Here is a 16,557-nt window from a genome sequence, read left to right on the forward strand (position 1 = left end):
GCTTAAAGCTTTCCAGATAAATGCAGTTGTTAGCAATATGTATATTCTTGCCAAGATGCGGTTGGTGGGAGTCATCTTGTGTAATGACTGATGTATTGCTTTGGCAGACAGACGTTATCCAGCCTAAAACTGGAAGCACTGAAGTCCTTGGCAGTGACAGCTGTGTTTTCATATGGAATACTTTGAGGTTGGGAGGTGTGATTCACACAATAGGAAACAGACCTAATTAATGCTAGGATCCTCTTCTTCATGACATAAGGCTTACAGATTTTGTAGAATGAAGCTCAACTCAAAGATGTATTTTTGAAGTATGTATTATTCCACTTGTTTAAACACGTGTACATAAAAAACTAGTCAAAGCATATATTGGTAACAGAAAAGACTTAACCTAATGCCACCAATTTTGTCCTTTGTAGAAATATAAATCCCTCATGAAGCCATTATGTTGTACTTTACAACTGGTATATGAAATATGAAAATAGTAGTATAAAAATGACAGGCTAAAGGACAGGTTCAATATTTTGGAAAATTACAGGTTTTGTGTGTGTGTGTGTGTGTGTGTGTACATATATAATTTTGTAAATTGTATCTTGGTACTGTGGTAAGTTAGCAATGGCTTTTGCAGATGGAGTAGGTGACACAGATTTGAAGCTTTTTTTAGAGATGGGGAAAAATATTTTCATTTTAAAGTAAATGTCACTGTAAATTATTTCTGTCATATCTATATATTAATATTTTTAAAAATGAAAAAGTTTATGAAGAAACCACTAAAAATATCTCTTAAATTGAAAATATATATTGATTCCAAATCAAATATTATAAGCAATTGAAATAAGTATTTTAAAGAATCTTAGAATACATAAGACCATGAGTTTCATCTGACTCAGAATAGAAGAGTTTTCCTATAAGTTGATATTCTTTTCAACACTATTCCAAAACTGAATGCAACTCCATATTTTTCTTGTGATATTAATTTGCTTTGGTGCGGGACCAACGACACACACACACACACACACACACAGCCAATAAGTTTAAGGTTAACAAAAATAGTAGTTTAATATTCATTTTCAGAGAATCTGTCTGATCACTTGGTTTATTCAATGGGGTTTCAGATATATTTTACTGACTTCGTTCTCACAAATAATTATATGGAATTGAAATACAACCCATGATAAAAAATGTTCGAAGGTTTGAATTTTGAATATCCAAGATTGAGAGAATTTAGAATTGTTAGAGATTTTAGAGTGATATTCAAAGTTAAGAGAATTTTGAATAAACATAAATGGATTTAAAATGCCACTTCTAAAAAAGTAACCAGATAATTAATTTAAAACTGGAGATAGTCCTTCAAAGAAAAGAAACAAGATTATTGATCATATAAATGGCTTCAGACTAGAAATCAGCACATTTCATCCAGAACATAATGTATTTGCTGAGTGCATATGAGTGAATTATTTACTTATTTTATTTTTCAATTATTTGCTGTGGAATGAACTAGAGGCTGGAAAGGGGAGGAGGGGCAGAGGAATAGGGAGAGGTTGGTTAAAGGTTACAAAGTTACAGCTAGATAGGAGAAATAAGTTCTAGTATATTCTAGCACTGTAGGGTGACTATAGACAACAATATAATTTATACTTTTAAATAGCTACAAGAGAGGATTTTGAATGCTCCCAATACAAAAAAAAGATAAATGTTTGAGGTGATGGATATGTTAATAACCCTGATTTGATCACTATACATCGTATATATCAAAATATCACTATGTAGGCCAGGCACAGTGGCTCACACCTGTAATCCTAGTTCTTTGGGAGGCCGAGGCGGGCGGATCACCTGAGGTCAGGAGTTCAAGACCAGCCTGGCCAACATGGTGAAACCCGTCTCTACTAAAAATACAAAAGTTAGCCATGCATGATGGCAGGTGCCTGTAATCCCAGCTACTCGGGAGGCTGAGATGGGAGAATCGCTTGAACCCGGGAGACGGTGGCTGCAGTGAGCTGAGATCTCACCACTGCACTTCAGCCTGGGTGACTAAGCAAGACTCTGCTTCAAAAAAAAAATCACTATGTACCCCATAAATATGTAGAATTATTATGTGTCCAATTTTTACGTTTTTAAAGTTTTTCTTCTTTTCTTCTCATGATGCTTTAGGGCACTGGTCTTGGAACTTTTCCTTGCATAAGGATCACTGTCAGGGTTTATTAAAGGACAGATTTCTAGCTACCATACCCAGAGATTCTGATTCAGTAGGATGATTTGGGATGAGGCCTCTATGTCTAACAAGTCCTCAGATGTCAAATGTCAGGGGACCACATTTGAGAATCATCACTCTAAGACAATGATTACAATTCCGGGTAGACTAGAAATTAAAAATGAAAACAGCGGGCTGGGGAAATGGTAACGAGAAACAGGAGTCAACTGAACCAGCGCCACTGGCCAAAGGTAGAACAATTTATACAACAAAATAAATAAAGTAGTGTTGCATTATAACCCAAAGTATAGAATAAATATTAATGAATCCATATGATATGAATGATTAAATAAGAAAATTATTGGAGGAAAATAGACAAATCTCTGCAGTATTCCAAATAATTTATGTAGATACACTATGCTTGAGGAGATGAAGCATAACTCCCCACTCCTTAAATATGGGTTGAATATACTGACTTCCTTCCCAAGAATGCAGTGTGAAAAATAGGAGGGAAAACATTAATTTACAGTGGAGAAAACTAACAAATACTACCTCTGCTGGATGATCAACTTTAACATCAAAAGTGATGTTATACACTGTATAACCTTGCTATAATGTGACGACAATGGCACTTTACCTCTGTAATCTTTCTCTTAATCTAATCATGAGGGAAAAAATCAGACAAGTTCTAATTGAGGGACATTCTAAAAACACTTGACTCCTCAAAGCTGTCAAGTTTACTCCAAGAAGGAAAAGTCTGAGAAACTGTCAGAGCCAAGTGGAACTTAAGTAGACACAATAACTGCATTAAAAAAAAAAGAACATTTAGTGAAAACTAAAGAAATCTGAGTAAATCTGGGCTTTAATTACTAATAAGGTATCTATAATGGTTCATTAATCCTGATAAACATACCGCAGTAATGTAACAGATAAACAGTAAGGAAATCTACATGTGAAATATATCAAATAATTAAAATATCTTCCTAATTTCTCTATACATCTAAACAATTATCAAATAAAAAGTTTATTGTCAGAAAAAGCAGGAAGGATTGAGATGACTGGGAGAGCAATTGAGAGACGGGGAGAAGCAGGTTTCCATGTAACTTTCTGTAGCCATTTTTGTTCTCATTAAAAGAGAGTTCTGGACACACACGAAAACACATACACAGAGGGGGGGAGAGAGAGAGAGAGATAAAGAGGTGGGTAAGTCTAATTGGGCTATTTTATTTTATTTTATTTTTTGGCTGCTTCACCTAAATGCAGTCTGTACCCCGAGGAGACCACCTCAATAGTTGCTTAGGTGACTACCAACTACCCTAGTTTTCACTTAGGTCTTGAAGCCTTCCTTACTGAACTTCTAATTTTTTAAGAAACTGACCCTGTTTGGTACAAGGAGTGGGGCACTGGCTGAGACCTAAAATAATTAGCTGAATTTCATAATCAGAGCCATATATATTGATAAGCATGGGATTTAATTCAGCTAATCAGCCTAAGCAAGGCTAGTGCTGGAGGCTTCTGGGGGACAAATTCTACTGAACCGTGTGGCACACAGACATAAAATCTGGAAACACTGTTACCATTTTCCCTTTAAGTCCAGGCTTTGGATAAAGCTGACACCATCACCGAAGACAGAAAAGAAAAGGCTTTGTAATTACCTAGAATAATAAATCCACGTTATTGTTTAAGTAAAGTTTCAATTAGAATTTCTATTAGTTGTGACTAGAAACACTGTAACTGATACATGTAAAAGTATATTTCACAATAACCATATATCAACTGATGGAATTTTTAAATATATATGCAATAATTTGAGAAGGTTCTTTTTAAAAGAATAACAAGTGATATGGCATTTGATTCATCTAGGTTAAAACTGCATAAAAAAGCAGCTACAAGACAACATAGAGATAAACTTGTTATGGCAATTTCGTGATTCATCAGATTTTATTGGCTGAGCTGCAAATAAATATTATGCATCATTTTCTTTTATCCTTTTAATTTTTAAGCACAAAGTTTCAAACCTTTTCATTGACGTGTTAACTGTTTAAATCTATATTGAGAAAATTGAAAAAAGTTTTAAATGTTTTGATAATATTCTTAAAATTAATGACAGAATTTATATAATAGTGACTAATTTCTAAATAAATCATTGGCTAATTTCTAAATAAAAGTAAACCGTATTTTAAAATATTTTCCACTTAGCTTCTGTATCCAGAAACTATGGAAAAAAAGGTATTAGTAAAAATAGCAAAGGCAACATTATAACCGATTTGGTAGTGTGCCTAAGATGATACATTAAATAATATGAATTTTTCTGTCATGAGAAAATATTCTTGTGGCAGGTATCATTAACTGAGAATGATTCAAGGTGTCCTTATATGACTTGGGGACCTTGGGGAAAAGCGTATTGATGCATATTAGTCCCTGAGGACAATGGATTTAATTAAGCTTCAAGTAAAAATGGCCTCAACTGAAGTGCAAACAGCGCTAAGTGAAATCAAACTTAAAAGTTCCAGAGACAAACACTCAAGTTCATGTAGGACACTGCAAAATATCTTTCTCCAAGAAACTTTTGAAAATATGAAGTGATACATTCCTAGGATTCTTTGAAAATGTAAGCTTTGCACATACCTTCCCTTGGAGGAAACGGGAAATTACAACAGTGCTAGAGGCACCTCCCTCTCCTGGCAAGGTTTAGTGTTAGAAGAAGTGGCTTTCCCGTCTGATTTTTCATCTCAGTGCTTTTAGGAGTTCTGTCTGTTACTTTCATTGGGAGAGTTAGGCACAGTTTATCAGTGGCTGGCACAGACATATATGTCATGATTTATAGGGTTCTGGTGCTCTAGAGTCTCCTGTATTGAGCACATGTTTAGAACTGCCAAGAAGCAAATATAGCCATTTGTTTTTCAATGATAAACTGATATAGCCATTTGTTTTTCATTCAATTTTGCAGCTTCGATTCAGATTTCAGCACTCCAATAAGTAGAGCCTGACAACTATGACAAGTGTTTCAGGTATGTTTTAATGTACACCAAAGTGCATCGCTGTGTCCCATAAGGATAACATTGGCTCTTAGCATCATCTTTTTGCCTTTACTTTGACTGTCACACTAATGATGGAAGATAAAAGCTTAATACATTATCCCACTTTACAGTCTCATATCATTTTAAAAAAAAAGCATAATGAAACCTTATTTTGTCTATTTTGTGGTAACTACACTTAAACAGCCAAGAAAATTAAGTGCACTTCAGTTTAATCCTCTCGTCAAAAACATTATAACAAGCAGTGCTTGATCAATTACTTACCACTTGACCTTGAAGTACTAATTATCAAACTCTTTAGTGTCACTCCTGAGTGATGAGGCTTTCCCATTCATCCTTCAACAATTCACACTACCATAATATTTTAATGAAATAAATAACAATATAGGCTGTCTATTATTTCATTGATTTACATGTTCTTTAGGGGAGAGAGAGAGAGATAATTGGTATATTAAAATCTACGACTCAGATATAAAAATAACTACAAGAGACTGGCCATTTTGTTCACTGTAAGCAACTCCATTTGTCACAAGTTAGTTTTAGATACTGATAGTTTCATAAAAATCTCTAAATAAGCTTTTCTTTAGCAATTTTTAAAATACCAAATTTTTTGTTAACTTTTAGAACTAGAAGAATGTGGAAATAAAAATTTCAAGAATATTCTTCTTAATATTTTCTCAAGTTACAGCACCCAGCAAGTTACAAGAGTACTTATGAGTATTGCTGAAAAAAACATACTGGCTTCTGAAATTTTCAAACACTTGTAGATAATGTTCTAGGCATCAGATGGTTTTCAATTTGCTTTTTCCTTATTTTATCAATTCAGTGGCGTTTCAGTAAGTGATCATGAAATTTTTGCTAATTTTCCATGTGTTAAAAATAACTTTATAATTGCTACTTTCCTTCCTCCACGACACTCCACCCACAAACACTGACTCTCTCATAATCCTTACAGATGAAATCGTCCTTAAATTTTTACATCTATGTGTATATGTGTATGTACCTCAATGCTGTTATCTCTGTGGTGTGTTTTTGTTTGTCTTTAGAGTAGTCTAAATGGATAAGATCTTTGGTCTGCCTATTTTTGTTCCTTTTCTTTCCTGAAAAAAATAGATTTCTTCGCTTTAATCATATTATGCCTACGTGTGGCAGTTTAGCTTAGAGGAGGGATTTAAATGTGTACAGTTTTCTTGGAAATGGGGTGAAGCTTGAGAGCACTCAATTTGTTGAGTGTCTTAAAGTTATTATTACTAGAATGCACTTTAATTTTTATTTAGGTTGTGCATTTATTTAAATAGCTTAAAACAACATTCAGACACAAACTGAATGTTCGTTTATTGTTCTTTCGAGGGTAGCTCTAAAACCTCCTCTGAAGCCATCCCTCAGCATCTCTACTGCTTAGTCATAAAAGAGTTCGGATTGTGGGCTGGCAGTGATTGTGCTGACCTGTGAGTCCCACTCATTTGCCTTTCAGGGGCTAGAGAAAATCTTTCTGCCCTGGCCTTCAAGGGAAAGACCTGGCAGTTATCTGACCTTGATTACTCCTGGGACAGCCCGTCTCTCACTGTTCTGAAAGACACTGCATTGCCCTGAGCCCTTTTTATCTCTGTCATATGCAACATGACCCCTGTTAAAATGTGGCAGCTTTAATATTGATCTTCTCCTTGAGGATTTAGTTCTGTTCATGTCAGATGTAGATTTAAAAATTTATAGATACTGAACGTACCGAATAACTAACACCAAGACTAGATTCTAAGTATATAAAAGTGCTTACAAGACCTTAATAAAGAGTGGTTGCCTTCAGTTTAGTCTTAGTCTGCCATTCAAGTCTTGCTTCCTGAATATATTGTAGATATATAGTGAACAAATCTGAGTTTGCCTTGAAAAAGGTACTGAGAGATTTGGCCACGAAATTCTCACTCAACTGTTTGATGGTCCGTCAGTGCCCTCCACAGGGTACTATGCAGAATTTTTTCTCTAAATTGTTGTCTCTGTTTAATTTTCTTGAGTGTTCTGTCGTGGATCATTTCTATATTAGAGAAAATTCATAAAGGCTTGAAAAGAAATTAAATTCCTTGATTTAATTTAGTGAATTTAGTGAATCATTTAAGTTAGGAAGCAAAATGTCAATACCAGCCTAACCCTCACTCCCACTTTACATCATCCTGCTGCATTCAATTGCTTGATAAGAAGCTTCTGAAAAATGCTATTTGGTTCTTAAACAACAGGTAATGGATTTTTAATAGTTTTTTTTTCAGCTGTTCTTTCTGTAGGAAATTGAGTTAAGGGCACACATGTTGGCAATTACTCTTTTTTTCACGGTATTTGTTTGAAACTAGTACCTAAGAAATCTACAGCAATATTTATACTTTTCTAGGTGATTCATTCTGAGCACCTTGCTTAAATTCCTCATGAAATAGAGACCTCCTCCTTACTCTTTCAAGGGTTATCATGGGATAGAATTTAACCAAGGGATAGCAAAGATTCCACTATGTCTATATTCACTTGTTTTGAAACTAATAAATTGAAGTGGACAAGAAATCATTACTAGAATAAATCAAATAAATAAATAATGCCCACAATAGAGAAAAATTCCTCTGTAACAACTAGTTATTGCTTTGTCAGTTCTTTAGAGTCAGTCCTGGGGAGAGTGAGCTGAAAGATGTATCAGGGAAATCAAAGCAAAGAGAACCCAATATTTCGATCAAAATGGCTTTCTCAAAATAATCACAGAGAGTATATTGTCATTTTAAGAACAGATGCTGAACAGTTAAAACCTTATCCCTCTAAATATGAAAGAAAAGGAAAGCTTTCTAGCAACAGAAATGCTGAGCTGACATGCCATGTAAAACGCAAGGCAGGCCAGCTTGGGTTGACATGCTACTGAAACACAAGGCAGGCCAGTAGAGCTCTGCTATCAGTGGTTGAGCCTGGACACGCCTGAGGACCAGCAATGCAGAGTATCCTGACGCCCAGCGTTGCTCCTATAAAAAAGTCTACTTTTTTATGACTGAAGCCACAAATGACACACTAGGGCCTGGAGGAAGAGGAACAGTTGTTCTACTTTACCCCCATTGGCTAAAACACACACACACACACACATACACACACACACACACACACACGCACACACACACACACGCACACACACACACACCCAATCTACTTGATATTGAAGCATATTAATTATCCATAAGTAGAATTTCCTAACTATAAAAAGAAACAAGTCAAAAACATTAGGAAAGCTGATCAATGGGAAAAAAACTGAACTCTGCCATGAATAATATATATGCCATTAGAAGCATCTTCAAAAAGATAACTTAAGAATTGTATGTTTTAGTTGATTTCACAATAGCTGCTGGAATCTGTCTATAAACTGATTTTAAGAAATTTGAGGAGGTTATCTGTGTCCCATAAGTATTTGTAGTGTAAGACTGCACATTTCTAAGCTATTAGGTACTTTTTCTGTTTTGCAACTACACCATCTGAAACCGGTGTCTGTCAAGGATACTGTAGATGGGGAAGAGAAGTCTGGAGGATATTGCAGGATGATCTGTAAGAATTAGGACTGGAGGTTGCTTCACATCACCTCTGCCCACCAACTATTGACTAAAACTCAGCCAGATGTACCCACCCCAGCATGACTGCAGGGGGTTAGGGAGTGAGCTGGTAAATTTCTTACTTATTTTTGTGTGCCCAGGAGGAAGGAACAATATGGAGACTGTGTAATATGTTCCCTGTCCTATTTTCCTCTACAGTATAAATATTTAAGTACAATCTAAGCACATTGCATTTACTCTGGGCCACTTTCCCTAGTATCATATAAATCATCATTGCTTCCTTTTTAAAACACTCATTTAACAATTTTTTCTCAATATTTTGTGATGTTAGCACTTATGTTTTACAATTGACCATCTTTTCTTCTTCCTTTTATTTCAAAACCTTTATCTCATAGGCCACGTTTTTGAGGCCATTTCCAAAGAAACAAAGCTTTGAGAAAGCATATTAAAGTTCAATGTGGGATATTTCGCTTATTTGGACAGGAGAGTCAAAAAGAAGCCCTTTAAGACACTTACTGAGAATTGAATACTCAGACATTTATCCCAATTTTATAATAATGAGATAAAGCAAAAGAAATCCTTGTTAGTTTAATAGAAAAATCATCACCAGAGAGAACTCTGTTGGCTTTGAGCTTCGCAGCAAGGCATGTTTATTGCTTGATTAAATATTAATATGATTAGAGGTCATGCTCTTTGGTAAAATCCCATTAGTAATACACAGTGGAGTAAAAAACACTCAACTTCAGCATTTTTTTCTAATACCTTTAAAACTATGTGACTAATGGCTGAAAAACAAAAACTTGAGCTTACTTGCATGGAGAATCCATAGACCAGATACTGCCATGATCCAGTAACACCAGAGTCAAGCGGACATTTAATATACCAGAGACAAAAAGAGTTTCATTCTCATGACAGTCTAGACTGTACGAAACTATATTTCAAACCTAAGTAGATCAAATTACAGTTAAGTAAATACAGGTGTCTGCATTAACTCATCAACCATTACGATTGTACAGACTAATTAGGTAGAATTGAATTTCGGTCTATCGTAAACTGGTGATTAAATGGTAAGAAGGAAAATCTGAAGGACTGGCTCCATTAATAACCAGTCATGTGAACACAGATAAGTGACTGAGGTTCTTAATACCTCTATTTCTCTAGGTTTAACTTCTATATGATACCAACCTTGGACCTGAGAGTTTTCGAACAATTTTAATAAAGACTATGCCACTCAAAATGGGTGAAGGTTCAAGTAGGAAATATGGAAAAAATCAGTACTAACTGCGCAAACAGTGTAAAGGCTGCTTGTCCATGATGTCACTGATGTTTTCCATAAATACCAAAATATAAACTTAGCAACAATGCATTTCTATTAAGGACATGGTAAGCAATTAAGAGCTAAGCTGTAATGGTAGGCTACTTTCTGGCTTAGCGTTCATACAGTGGAGGCATTGTATGAATGGGTAATTTCTCAAACAGGTATTTAAGTTGCTGTTGTATAAACTGTTACTAGTCTATATTTTCTTTAGGAACTTATTTTTTATGAAAATTTCTACTTGAATAATCACCCTTTGAATTTTAATTCCTTTCTGAGGAATTGCCCCAATATCATTTGTCTTTTTTGTTGTTGTTTTTGTTTGGTTGGTTGGTGTGTTTTTTTGTGTTTGTTTGTTTGTTTGTTTTCCTTTATTTTTGAGAGATGGTCTCACTCTGCTGCCTAGGCTGAAGTGCAGCGGTGCAATCATGGCTCACTGCAGCCTCAAATATCTTGGCCCAAGCAATCCCTTGGCCCCAGCCTTCCAAGTAGCTAGGACTGCAGTCATGTGCCACCATGCTGGCTAAAGTTTTAAGTTTTATTGTTAGTAGAGACAAAGTCTCACAATGCTGCCCAGGATGGTCTCAAACTCTTGAGCTCAAGCAACCTTCCCACCTTGGTCTCCCAAAGTGCTGGGATTACAAGCATAAGCAACCACGCCAGGCCTCTTAAAAAAAAAAAAAAAAAAAAAGTCCTGATATCTTAATTTGATTGGAAATACCACTTGTGTTTTTGTGTATGGATGAAATTGGGATGGTGTTGTTACTTAGGCTATTAATAAGATAAAATTCCATTACTGGTGCTCCCACAAGTAAGAATCTGGGGATTGAAATTAACATGGTAGGCCTTTGTGTTAAAACAAGATCTAATTCAATTAAAATTGATACTTTTTTCTAAATTGCATAAGGGAATACTGCATTTTATACAGAAACTCTGCATCACACTTACATCCCATTGGAATGATTTATATCTCATCTTTTAACATGCTGCTCTTTCAAAGGGGGCTTATGACTCCATAAAGGAGCTGACTGACAGTCCTTAAGACCTCTTGCTTACATGTATCATAACACAGGCATCCACTGTGCAAATTTCTGCACAAACCCAGCATTTAAGTGTGAACTACATGCATCCTGAACTGATGAAAACAGGGTATTTGTTACACTTGGTTTCCAGGGAAACGACACTTTACAGGATCCCCACTTATGCCGTTCCATGCGAAGCTGCCTCAGAATCGCCTTCAAAGAGCCCTTTTCTCCATCTGTGAGCTGAAGAGAAAGTGCTGTGATGGCAGCTGCTAATGAGCTGACTCGCCTCCATCAGGGCAGGTCTAAATTTACTTCCACTGTCCCCCTAGGGAACTGTCAACCAGGAATATGAGTGAGAGAAGAAGAAATGATTGCCCCTTTCCGGGAGCATGGCACTCTCTCTAACACACTTGCTAATTTGATAGTTACAATAAAGGATGGATAGTTACAGGGAAAAGTCCGTGTACATTTGCTGGTACTGCAATGTCAGCTAAGCATTTGCTTCCTAACTTTTTCAGTGGCAGCTTCTTCCTGACATGCTGTCTGCAGGTGGCCATGACTCTTCGTTTTGTCTGCTGTGCTTGTTCCTAATTGCAGTTCCACTTAGTGTACCCTCTTCTGAGGCTTGTGTTCCCTTGTTCTCAATCTGCAATTGACAATGAAGAATTTTAACAGAAGCTACTAGAAACATGAAAACATATTTTGAGATCCATCATTAAAGACGATTTTTGCTCTGGCAATATTCATTAGTCGGCCACTGCCATGAATGTAATGGCAGGTGCCCTCCGTTCACTGGGTCACACACTGAGTTCATCACTGCCAAGCAGAGCTGCATGTAAGTTAGGCTGAGAAGGCCAGATTCTGAGGACAATTAGATAAATTCTGCTGAGACTGGAGCAAATTAGTGAATGAGCATATGTTCCTGGATTCATATTTTGGGAACTGTTATAATCCATTTGCAAGTAAATTTCAAAATAACGTAAGGAAAGGGCAATAGAATTTTAACTAACAACACCCTAATAGAGGAAGCACTGTGCACCACTGACTAAACTTACAGCAGGTGGAACAATTGGCGTCCTTTGAATTGTCCCCTCATTTACATATATGTTAGGATTCCGCTAACTGAACTTATTGTCTCTTACAGAAGAATGTGTCATGTAGTTGGCTATGGCTGATACTATGCAATTAAGAGAAAGTGGTGGTGACCCTTAGATCATTGAGCCTTCCAGAACTGATTCGCTTCTTAAGGAAATCTTGAAGGAAGAAGCAGAGTATATTACACAATAGAAAATAACAAAGGATGGGTGGGAGATAACGTGGGGTTTCTGTGTGTGTCTATGTGTGTGTGCACCTGCACAATTGTGTGCAGAATGTTTAGGTGCAGAAAGCTGCCATAGTAAAATTATAATGACAAATATATTTATTTCCAATATAACTGACAATAATCCTGGTAGCAGCAGAGCCAGACGGTAGCTAATAGAAATGGAAGCAGACAGGAATATATCTGAAAGGCTAGAAGTTGAATGAAATGAGAATCCCTAAATTATAGTTAAAAAAAAGATCTTGTGAAGGCAAAAAAAAGTTATCAGTTGTGGAGAGAGGAAAAAATATTCCAATGAGTGGTATTCTTGCTTCTCCTCTTCCAAAGTTTATGTTCCTTCCATTGCCAGGGTCACATTTAGGAAGACATTACAAGTCTTTCTCCTAAAAACAGGATATAAAGAAGCCCAATGAGGCGCATGACTGAGAACCTTTTCGTGATGGCTGAATCACTGACGGCTTTTAGAAGAATTAAAGCTCATGTCCGGAAGTGAAGTTCCTTCTGAGGAAAACCATATAAGAACTCACTACTTTTTCCCTAAGTGTATAAGATAAAGGCTACATAGAAACGGAATTTTGAAGAGACAGGGAATTTGACCTCCATGAGAATTGTTGTACAGATATTTGTCACACATTTTTCAATAGACTATGAGCAACAGATGTCATCTTTTCTCTGCATATCACTCTTTTCTCTATTTTTTTTGTGTGTGTGTCAAACATGCTTAGGTTTCTAGACAGAAAATTTGTTTTCCCCTCCCCTGTACCCTTAGGGGATCTTTTCCTTGCTTCTTATTTGAATCTTTTCTTTCTATATAATTTCATTTCCACCCAAGAGTGCACAATCTTGGGAGAAATCGATCATGTGCCTATTGATCCAACTGCCCAAAAGGAAAATAAGTAAACAAACAAATAATTTGTCTCTACTGAGTGCTCCAAAGGAACCAGAAATGTTATTCTTAGTCAAATCCTCACCAAAAGGAAGACAGTGTGGTCAAATAGAATGTATTTGAATGAATGAATGTAATGGCAGGTGCCCTCCATTCACTGGCTGTGTGTCTGAGTGCCATGGAAAATGTTAGCTTCCATATGAATTACTGATTAAATGTTTGCCATTAAACAAATTTAAACTCAGATAATTCTACCATAAGGATATCTGTTCTACGTATCTGTTATTCTCCAAAATGCTAACAGAGTTAAAATGGAAATTATATCGTCCTCCAAGAAAGAAACACCTAGGGAACATTTTTAAGAGCAAACTACCCCTGCTGTTATTTATATTCATGTCTGTTTGTTCCTACCCAAAAATTGAAAGAAATTTTTGGGTAGGAAAATTGTATTCACTGTTAGTATCTGGAGAAATAGGTGCCAAAGGAAAACTTGATCATGAGAATGTAAGAGGAACGAAAATAGAGAGTACTATGGCATTAAAAATGATAACATCCAGTAAATAGCTCCATCTATACAAATGACTCATTCTCTTTTCTGTAAATGCCTACATTCGAGGGCATCTGAGTTTCTAAGAACTGACGGTGGCTGTAGATTTTGATAATACTCCTATCCTGGTGGAATCAAACAAGTACCTTACTACACTGTAGCAGAAATATCCCCAAAGATCAGAAATTGCCAGTAGTTGTCAAAGCCTTCTCTACAGTCTTTTCAGCTGGAACACCGTCACAGCTGTGTCTGGATGGCTTTCCTTCCCTCTCAAGGGGTGTCCAGTCTTTTGGCTTCCCTGGGCCACATTGGAAGAAGAATTGTCTTGAGTCACCCATGAAATACAGTAACACTAGTGATAGCTGATGAACTAAAAAAAAAAAAATCGCAAGAAATTCTCATAATGTTTTAAGAAAGTTTACAAATTTGTGTTGGGCCACATTCAAAGCCGTGTTGGACCACATTCAAAGCCGTTTTGGGCCTCATGCAGCCCTCAGGCTGTGGGTTGGACAAGCTTGGTCTAGAGTTTACCAGGATACCTAGTTTACCTAGTAGCCTGGTTCCTTTCTCTTCATCCCCCAACTCAGGGATCTCAGGGGCTGGGTCCTTCCCGACTTCAATTACCATAACAGTTTCTAAGTGGTGGACCCAAGGGCTAAACTAAACCGCAGACTTATTTGTGTGCTCTCGAATTCAGCAAACAAAGCCAGTTTTAAAAATTAAGAAACTTGATATAAAAGCTGAGTTTTCAACTATTCTGAAGTAACTGAAGAAGCTATAGCAACACAGCCTGCAATATCTCCAGATGGGACCTTTACTTTGATGTAACAAAATCCCCATGGTTACCAGTTGTCCAATATAATTCCTAGTTCAATGATTTAAGTCACCTGACTGATTGTTAAGGCATTTCAATTTCAGGCTCTTACACTTCTTGATCTTCTTGCTTAACAAGTTTATGGATTAACTTAGTTTTCACTTTTAAAAAAATGTATATCTGGACTACAGCCCACATTATTTTATCAACTGAAATTTGCTTTAGTTCTGTATTATGGTGGATTTGTTTTCAGAAAACAATTTCTTCAAGAATTATAGAATAAAAATATTGTTCTAAATTTCTTTAAAAAAATAGCTTCAAGTGAAAAGGAGAAAAATTAAATGTTTGTAATTCCTTTTATTACTTTCTAGAGTAAAATATATCCATTTAATGAATGCTTGTATCCTATAATTTTTAGTCGTTTCATACCAAAAGGCATGCAGAAAGTTGAAATAACATTAGCAAATTATTACACTTTGAAGGATGGCATAATGAAAAGTACAATGTGCATTTTATATGACATGGCATTTTTGGTATGGGAAAACTTTTGCTGTTAACAGATACTAGAACCATGTATCATTTCTTTACCAAAGTATCTATAGCATTTCTATTCCAGTCTCACCACCTACTCTACAAGTCTTTATTATGATATAGGTGAGTGAAGTTCAAAAACATGTATTGCGATCTTGCTAATAGCTCAATATATTATGTGTATCCTGGATTATAGAGAGATGATGAAGTCAGGTGAGTTTAATATCCATACATCCACATTTTTTTAGTGGCAGCAAAAACAAAAAGAAAGACCTGCTTTTATAAGTTACTTCCTAATAATAAAGTTGAAGTTTAAAACTGATCAGAAGCTGAATGCTAGAATGGTTTTGTATTTTAAGTTTTTAATCACCTATTCCTTAGAGCCATTTTGTCTAGATTTCTCAAGCATGTATAACCACATGTCTTCTTCTGGCTCTTGACCTAAATGGCAGTAACCCATCTCATTTAAATATTATTTATTTATTTATCAGTTTATCATAGGTTGATTGACAAAGATCCTATAGTAGGAATAGCCTATTATTCATTCTCCTCTTTTCAAAATTAAGCCAGAATCATAAATGGACGTGATAATTTCTAGGGATTATAGGATTTTTGGTAATGCAGTTAATGTTTTTCAGGGAAATCGTGATTTTTAACCTTATCTGTGTTTACTTTATCCTCTTATCAGAACAATGTGCACTGAAGTAATAAGTATTAAAAGAGTTAGGATAATGCATATTCTTTCCACTTACCCATTCTCACATTTTGGCCATGTTGTGGGTTTCTGAGGGATCTCAATGTATAACTTTTTTCTCTCTTGATCAGGCACTGAACTAATTGAGAACATTTAAAAAGCAAAATGATAATAAAAGAGGGAAAGTATTACCTTCATCCTCAGTAGTACTACTCTGACGTATTAGCATTGTATGAGAGACCAGCAGACTACAGGATTGAGTAAATTTAGCCACCTGACCTTAGGCAGGGGTGGGTATCCCTGGCAGGCAACCTTGAACTGCAGAAAAGTCAAGAATGTAAGTTTCTTTCTATAAAGGAGATGTACTTCAAGTCAAGCATGCCCAGTTGTTTTGTTTTTATTGTTGTTAATTTACCTACTTGAAAAAAAATCACTCCATTTCTTAAAGGCAAAATGAAACTAAAAGCATTATATCTTTGGACTTCCCTCCACCGGAATGGAAACATCAAGAGTGGGGACAAAGCATCCCTTTAATAACAGGTCACATCCTAGGCTATGTGAGTCTCCCCAAGCAGCCTAAAACTTCCTAAGGTCAGGGCCCGTATCCACCTCATGCGCTAACTCAGACACAATTATAG

Source organism: Symphalangus syndactylus, chromosome 5 (genome assembly GCF_028878055.3).
Source record: "Symphalangus syndactylus isolate Jambi chromosome 5, NHGRI_mSymSyn1-v2.1_pri, whole genome shotgun sequence".
NCBI classification, from domain to species: Eukaryota; Metazoa; Chordata; class Mammalia; order Primates; family Hylobatidae; genus Symphalangus; species Symphalangus syndactylus.